Source organism: Crinia signifera, unplaced genomic scaffold (genome assembly GCF_055691185.1).
Source record: "Crinia signifera unplaced genomic scaffold, ASM5569118v1 HAP2_SCAFFOLD_252, whole genome shotgun sequence".
NCBI classification, from domain to species: domain Eukaryota; kingdom Metazoa; phylum Chordata; class Amphibia; order Anura; family Myobatrachidae; genus Crinia; species Crinia signifera.
The window spans coordinates 45,001-52,500 of NW_028142145.1; positions in this window are offsets into that span (position 1 = coordinate 45,001).

A 7,500-nucleotide genomic window follows, 5' to 3' on the forward strand; every position below is an offset into this window, starting at 1 on the left:
GAAAAGGAGCCCTCGCCTCTCGGTTCCCTCCTCCGGGCGCGAGGGAGCCGGGGGCCCGCTCTCGGAGAAATCGCGGGGTTTTCCGACTTCGGCCGCCGGGGGGCGCTGCGCCGGGCCGGGGGCGGGTTCGGGCCCGGCCTCCTGGAGCCCAGGCCGGGCTGGGCGATCCCGGGGAGCCCCCGCCGAGCTCCGGGCGTCCCCCGGGGGGAGACGGGCTTCTCGCGGCCCGGGAACAGGCTCCGGGAGAATCCCCCCGTCTTTGTCAGATCCTCATGCCTCCCTATAGATCCGCAGAAAGGGTGCTCCGGCGCGTAGCGGCACGCATTAGACCGCGCGACACACACCCCGGATTTCTCCACTCTTATCCGACCTCCTGGAACTGTGTGCCGGCCGCGGGCCACCCTGTCCGACCTCATAGAAAGGACTTCCAGGCCGGGGTTTCTCGCTCCCACGCGGTCCCCTGGGGCCCCCCGGAGCCCCGGCAGGGCCGTGGGAGGTGGCGGGGGGCCGGGGGCAGCCGCACGCGCCGCGGCGCCCCCGGCAGGCCGCCAGAGGTACTGCAGCCAGGGGGTGAAAACGGAAAAAACCCACGTCTCCGCACCACTCTTCCCGGGGAAGGTAGCCCGGGCCCGGGGGAGGTCGCCCCGTGGTCCGGGGGACTGCGCCCCCCGCTGGTCGGTCGGGGAATTGCATCCAAACAGGCAAAAAAGACTGAAAACGATCCGGAATGCTTCTCCCACTCGAGCCCGGGATTCATGCCCAGGGCTGTGGAAGTGTCCCTGGGCACGTCCGAGCGTCCACCCCCCGGGAAAAAAAAACTTCCAGATTTCCACCCCACGATGCCCGGGGAAGGTAGCCGGGGCCCGGGGGAGTTCAACCCCGGGTCCGGGGACCGGCGCCCCCCGCTGGTCGACCGGGGAATTGCATCTGAAAGGTGAAAAAAGCACTTTGAAAATATTTTGACACTTCTCACCCACTCTTCCCCGGGATTCATGCCCAGGGCTGTGGAAGTGTCCCTGGGCACTTCCGAGCGTCCACCCCCCGGGAAAAAAAAAATTCCAGATTTCCACCCCACGCTGCCCAGGGAAGGTAGCCCGGGCCCGGGGGAGGCCACCCCCGGGTCCGGGGACCGGCGCCCCCCGCTGGTCGACCGGGGAATTGCATCCGAAAGGTGAAAAAAAGCACTTTGAAAATACTTTGAAATTCCTCACCCACTCGAGCCCAGGATTCATGCCCAGGGCTGTGGAAGTGTCCCTGGGCACGTTCGAAGGTCTTCCCCCCGGGGAAAAAAAGTTCCAGATTTCCAGCCCACGCTACCCAGGGAAGGTAGCCCGGGCCCGGGGGAGGTCACCCCCGGGTCCGGGGCACTGCGTCCCCCGCAGGACAACCGGGGAATAGCGTCCAAAAGGTGAAAAAACACTTTGAAAATAGCTTCAATCGTTCTCCCACTCTTCCCCGGGATTCATGCCCAGGGCTGTGGAAGTGTCCCTGGGTAAGTTCGAGCGTCTTCCCCCCGGGAAAAAAAAACTTCCATATTTCCACCCCACGATGCCCGGGGAAGGTAGCCCGGGCCCGGGGGAGTCCATCCCCGGGTCCGGGGAACTGCGCCTCCCACTGGTCGCCCGGGGAATTGCGTCCAAAAGGTGAAAAAAATACTTTGAAAATACTTTGAAATTGTTCGCCCACTCTTCCCCGGGATTCATGCCCAGGGCTGTGGAAGTGTCCCTGGGCACGTCCGAGCGTCTTCCCCCCCGGGAAAAACAAGTTCCAGATTTTCACCCCACGCTGCCCGGGGGAGGTAGCCCGGGCCTGGGGGAGGTCACCCCCGGGTCCGGGGGACTGCGCCTCGTGCTGGACACCCGGAGAAATGCATCCAAAAGGTGAAAAAAACACTGAAAACAGTTTGAAATGGTTCACCCACTCTTCCCCGGGATTCATGCCCGGGGCTGTGGAAGTGTCCCTGGGCACGTCCGAGCGTCTTCCCCCCGGGAAAAAAAAAACTTCCATATTTCCACCCCACGCTACCCAGGGAAGGTAGCCCGGGCTCGGGGGAGGTCACCCCCGGGTCCGGGGGACTGCGCCCCGTGCTGGACACCCGGAGAAATGCATCCAAAAGGAGAAAAGAACACTGAAAACAGTTTGAAATGGTTCACCCACTCTTCCCCGGGATTCATGCCCAGGGCTGTGGAAGTGTCCCTGGGCACGTCCGAGCGTCTTCCCCCCGGAAAAAAAAAAGTTCCATATTTCCACCCCACGATGCCCGGGGAAGGTAGCCCGGGCCCGGGGGAGTCCATCCCCGGGTCCGGGGAACTGCGCCCCCCGCTGGTCGCCCGGGGAATTGCGTCCAAAAGGTGCAAAAAATACTTTGAAAATAGTTTGAAATCGTTCGCCCACTCTTCCCCGGGATTCATGCCCGGGTCTGTGGAAGTGTCCCTGGGCACGTCCGAGCGTCTTCCCCCCCTGAAAAAAAAAGTTCCATATTTCCACCCCACGATGCCTGGGGAAGGTAGCCCGGGCCCGCGGGAGGTCACCCACGGGTCCGGGGCAATGCGCCCCCCGCAGGACAACCGGGGAAATGCATGCAAAAGGGTGAAAAAAACACTTTGAAAATAGTTTCAATCGTTCTCCCACTCTTCCCCGGGATTCATGCCCGGGGCTGTGGAAGTGTCCCTGGGCACGTCCGAGCGTCTTCCCCCCGGGAAAAAAAACTTCCATATTTCCACCCCACGATGCCCGGGGAAGGTAGCCCAGGCCCGGGGGAGGCCACCCCCGGGTCCGGGGAACTGCGCCCCCCGCTGGTCGCCCGGGGAATTGCGTCCAAAAGGTGAAAAAAATACTTTGAAAATACTTTGAAATTCCTTACCCACTCGAGCCCGGGATTCATGCCCAGGGCTGTGGAAGTGTCCCTGGGCACGTCCGAGCGTCTTCCCCCCCCGGGAAAAACAAGTTCCAGATTTTCACCCCACGCTGCCCGGGGGAGGTAGCCCGGGCCTGGGGGAGGTCACCCCCGGGTCCGGGGGACTGCGCCCCGTGCTGGACACCCGGAGAAATGCATCCAAAAGGAGAAAAAAACACTGAAAACAGTTTGAAATGGTTCACCCACTCTTCCCCGGGATTCATGCCCAGGGCTGTGGAAGTGTCCCTGGGCACGTCCGAGCGTCTTCCCCCCGGAAAAAAAAAAGTTCCATATTTCCACCCCACGATGCCCGGGGAAGGTAGCCCGGGCCCGGGGGAGTCCATCCCCGGGTCCGGGGAACTGCGCCCCCCGCTGGTCGACCGGGGAATTGCGTCCAAAAGGTGCAAAAAATACTTTGAAAATAGTTTGAAATCGTTCGCCCACTCTTCCCCGGGATTCATGCCCGGGTCTGTGGAAGTGTCCCTGGGCACGTCCGAGCGTCTTCCCCCCCTGAAAAAAAAAGTTCCATATTTCCACCCCACGATGCCTGGGGAAGGTAGCCCGGGCCCGCGGGAGGTCACCCACGGGTCCGGGGCAATGCGCCCCCCGCAGGACAACCGGGGAAATGCATGCAAAAGGTGAAAAAAACACTTTGAAAATAGTTTCAATCGTTCTCCCACTCTTCCCCGGGATTCATGCCCGGGGCTGTGGAAGTGTCCCTGGGCACGTCCGAGCGTCTTCCCCCCGGGAAAAAAAACTTCCATATTTCCACCCCACGATGCCCGGGGAAGGTAGCCCAGGCCCGGGGGAGGCCACCCCCGGGTCCGGGGAACTGCGCCCCCCGCTGGTCGCCCGGGGAATTGCGTCCAAAAGGTGAAAAAAATACTTTGAAAATACTTTGAAATTCCTTACCCACTCGAGCCCGGGATTCATGCCCAGGGCTGTGGAAGTGTCCCTGGGCACGTCCGAGCGTCTTCCCCCCCCGGGAAAAACAAGTTCCAGATTTTCACCCCACGCTGCCCGGGGGAGGTAGCCCGGGCCTGGGGGAGGTCACCCCCGGGTCCGGGGGACTGCGCCCCGTGCTGGACACCCGGAGAAATGCATCCAAAAGGAGAAAAAAACACTGAAAACAGTTTGAAATGGTTCACCCACTCTTCCCCGGGATTCATGCCCAGGGCTGTGGAAGTGTCCCTGGGCACGTCCGAGCGTCTTCCCCCCGGAAAAAAAAAAGTTCCATATTTCCACCCCACGATGCCCGGGGAAGGTAGCCCGGGCCCGGGGGAGTCCATCCCCGGGTCCGGGGAACTGCGCCCCCCGCTGGTCGCCCGGGGAATTGCGTCCAAAAGGTGCAAAAAATACTTTGACAATACTTTGAAATTCCTCACCCACTCGAGCCCGGGATTCATGCCCAGGGCTGTGGAAGTGTCCCTGGGCACGTCCGAGCGTCTTCCCCCCCCGGGAAAAACAAGTTCCAGATTTTCACCCCACGCTGCCCGGGGGAGGTAGCCCGGGCCTGGGGGAGGTCACCCCCGGGTCCGGGGGACTGCGCCCCGTGCTGGACACCCGGAGAAATGCATCCAAAAGGTGAAAAAAACACTGAAAACAGTTTGAAATGGTTCACCCACTCTTCCCCGGGAATCATGCCCAGGGCTGTGGAAGTGTCCCTGGGCACGTCCGAGCGTCTTCCCCCCGGAAAAAAAAAACTTCCATATTTCCACCCCACGATGCCCGGGGAAGGTAGCCCGGGCCCGGGGGAGGCCACTCCCGGGTCCGGGGACATGTGCCCCCCGCTGGCCGACCCGAGAATTGCACAGAAAGGGTGAAAAAAGCACTTAGAAAATATCTTGAAACCGTTCACCCACTCTTCCCCGGGATTCATGCCCAGGGCTGTGGAAGTGTCCCTGGGCAGGCTGAAGCTTCTGCCCCCCGGAAAAAAAAAACTTCCATATTTCCACCCCCCGCTACCCAGGGAAGGTAGCCCAGGCCCGGGGAAGGTCACCCCCGGGTCCGGGGCACTGCGCCCCCCGCAGGACACCCGGAGAATTGCATCCAAAAGGTGAAAAAAGCACTTAGAAAATACTTCAAAATTCCTCACCCACTCAAGCCCGGGATTCATGCCCAGGGCTGTGGAAGTGTCCCCGGGCAAGCCGAAGCTTCTGCCCCCCTGAAAAAAAAAACTTCCATATTTCCACCCCACGCTACCCAGGGAAGGTAGCCCGGGCCTGGGGGAGGTCACCCCTGGGTCCGGGGCACCGCTGGCCACCCGGAGAAATGGAGTCAAGCCGTGAGAAAAAAAGCACTTTGAATTGAGAAATGGAGTCAAGCCGTAAAAATGCACTTTGAAAATACTTTGATTCCTCTCACCCACTCTTCCCCAGGATTCATGCCCAGGGCTGTGGAAGTGTCCCCGGGCATGAAGAAGCGTCTTTTCCCCCTGAAAAAAAAAACTTCCATATTTCCACCCCACGCTACCCAGGGAAGGTAGCCCGGGCCAGGGGGACGTCGTCCCGGGGTCCGGGGACATGTGCCCCCCGCTGGCCGACCCGAGAATTGCACAGAAAGGGTGAAAAAAGCACTTTGAAAATACTTTGATTCCTCACCCACTCTTCCCCGGGATTCATGCCCGGGCCTATGGAAGTGTCCCCGGGCATGAAGAAGCGTCTTTTCCCCCTGAAAAAAAAAACTTCCATATTTCCACCCCACGCTGCCCGGGGGAGGTAGCCCAGGCCCGGGGGAGGTCACCCCCGGGTCCGGGGCACTGCGTCCCCCGCAGGACAACCGGGGAATTGCGTCCAAAAGGTGAAAAAAATACTTTGAAAATAGTTTGAAATCGTTCGCCCACTCTTCCCCGGGATTCATGCCCAGGGCTGTGGAAGTGTCCCTGGGCACGTCCGAGCGTCTTCCCCCCCCGGGAAAAACAAGTTCCAGATTTTCACCCCACGCTGCCCGGGGGAGGTAGCCCGGGCCTGGTTGAGGTCACCCCCGGGTCCGGGGGACTGCGCCCCGTGCTGGACACCCGGAGAAATGCATCCAAAAGGTGAAAAAAAACACTGAAAACAGTTTGAAACTGTTCACCCACTCTTCCCCGGGATTCATGCCCAGGGCTGTGGAAGTGTCCCCGGGCAAGATGAAGCTTATGCCCCCCTGAAAAAAAAAACTTCCATATTTCCACCCCCCGCTACCCAGGGAAGGTAGCCCGGGCCCGGGGGAGGTCACCCCCGGGTCCGGGGCACTGCGCCCCCCGCAGGACACCCGGAGAATTGCATCCAAAAGGTGAAAAAAGCACTTAGAAAATATCTTGAAATCGTTCACCCACTCTTCCCCGGGATTCATGCCCAGGGCTGTGGAAGTGTCCCTGGGCAGGCTGAAGCTTCTGCCCCCCCGGGAAAAAAAAACTTCCATATTTCCACCCCACGCTACCCAGGGAAGGTAGCCCAGGCCCGGGGGAGGTCACCCCCGGGTCCGGGGCACTGCGCCACCCGCAGGACACCCGGGGAATTGCATCCAAAAGGTGAAAAAAGCACTTAGAAAATATCTTGAAATCGTTCACCCACTCTTCCCCGGGATTCATGCCCAGGGCTGTGGAAGTGTCCCTGGGCACGTTCGAGCGTCCTCCCCCCTGAAAAAAAAACTTCCATATTTCCACCCCCCGCTACCCAGGGAAGGTAGCCCAGGCCCGGGGGAGGTCACCCCCGGGTCCGGGGCACTGCGCCACCCGCAGGACACCCGGGGAATTGCATCCAAAAGGTGAAAAAAGCACTTAGAAAATATCTTGAAATCGTTCACCCACTCTTCCCCGGGATTCATGCCCAGGGCTGTGGAAGTGTCCCTGGGCACGTTCGAGCGTCCTCCCCCCTGAAAAAAAAACTTCCATATTTCCACCCCCCGCTACCCAGGGAAGGTAGCCCAGGCCCGGGGGAGGTCATCCCCGGGTCTGGGGACCGGCGTCCCCCGCAGGACAACCGGGGAATTGCGTCCAAAAGGTGAAAAAAATACTTTGAAAATACTTTGAAATTCCTCACCCACTCGATCCCGGGATTCATGCCCTGGCCTATGGAAGTGTCCCCGGGCATGACAAAGCGTCTTCCCCCCCTGAAATAAAAACTTCCACAAAACCACCCCGCGCTGGCCAGGGAAGGTAGCCCGGGCCAGGGGGACGTCGTCCAGGGGTCCGGGGACATGTGCCCCCCGCTGGCCGACCTGAGAATTGCACAGAAAGGGTGAAAAAAGCACTTTGAATATACTTTGATTCCTCACCCACTCTTCCCCGGGATTCATGCCCGGGCCTATGGAAGTGTCCCCGGGCATGAAGAAGCGTCTTCCCCCCTGAAAAAAAAAGTTCCATATTTCCACCCCACGCTACCCAGGGAAGGTAGCCCGGGCCCGGGGGAGGTCACCCCCGGGTCCGGGGAACTGCGCCACCCGCAGGACACCCGGGGAAATGCGTCCAAAAGGTGATAAAAATACTTTGAAAATAGTTTGAAATCGTTCACCCACTCTTCCCCGGGATTCATGCCCAGGGCTGTGGAAGTGTCCCCGGGCAAGCTGAAGCTTCTTCCCCCCTGAAAAAAAAAAGTTCCATATTTCCTCCCCACGATGCCCGG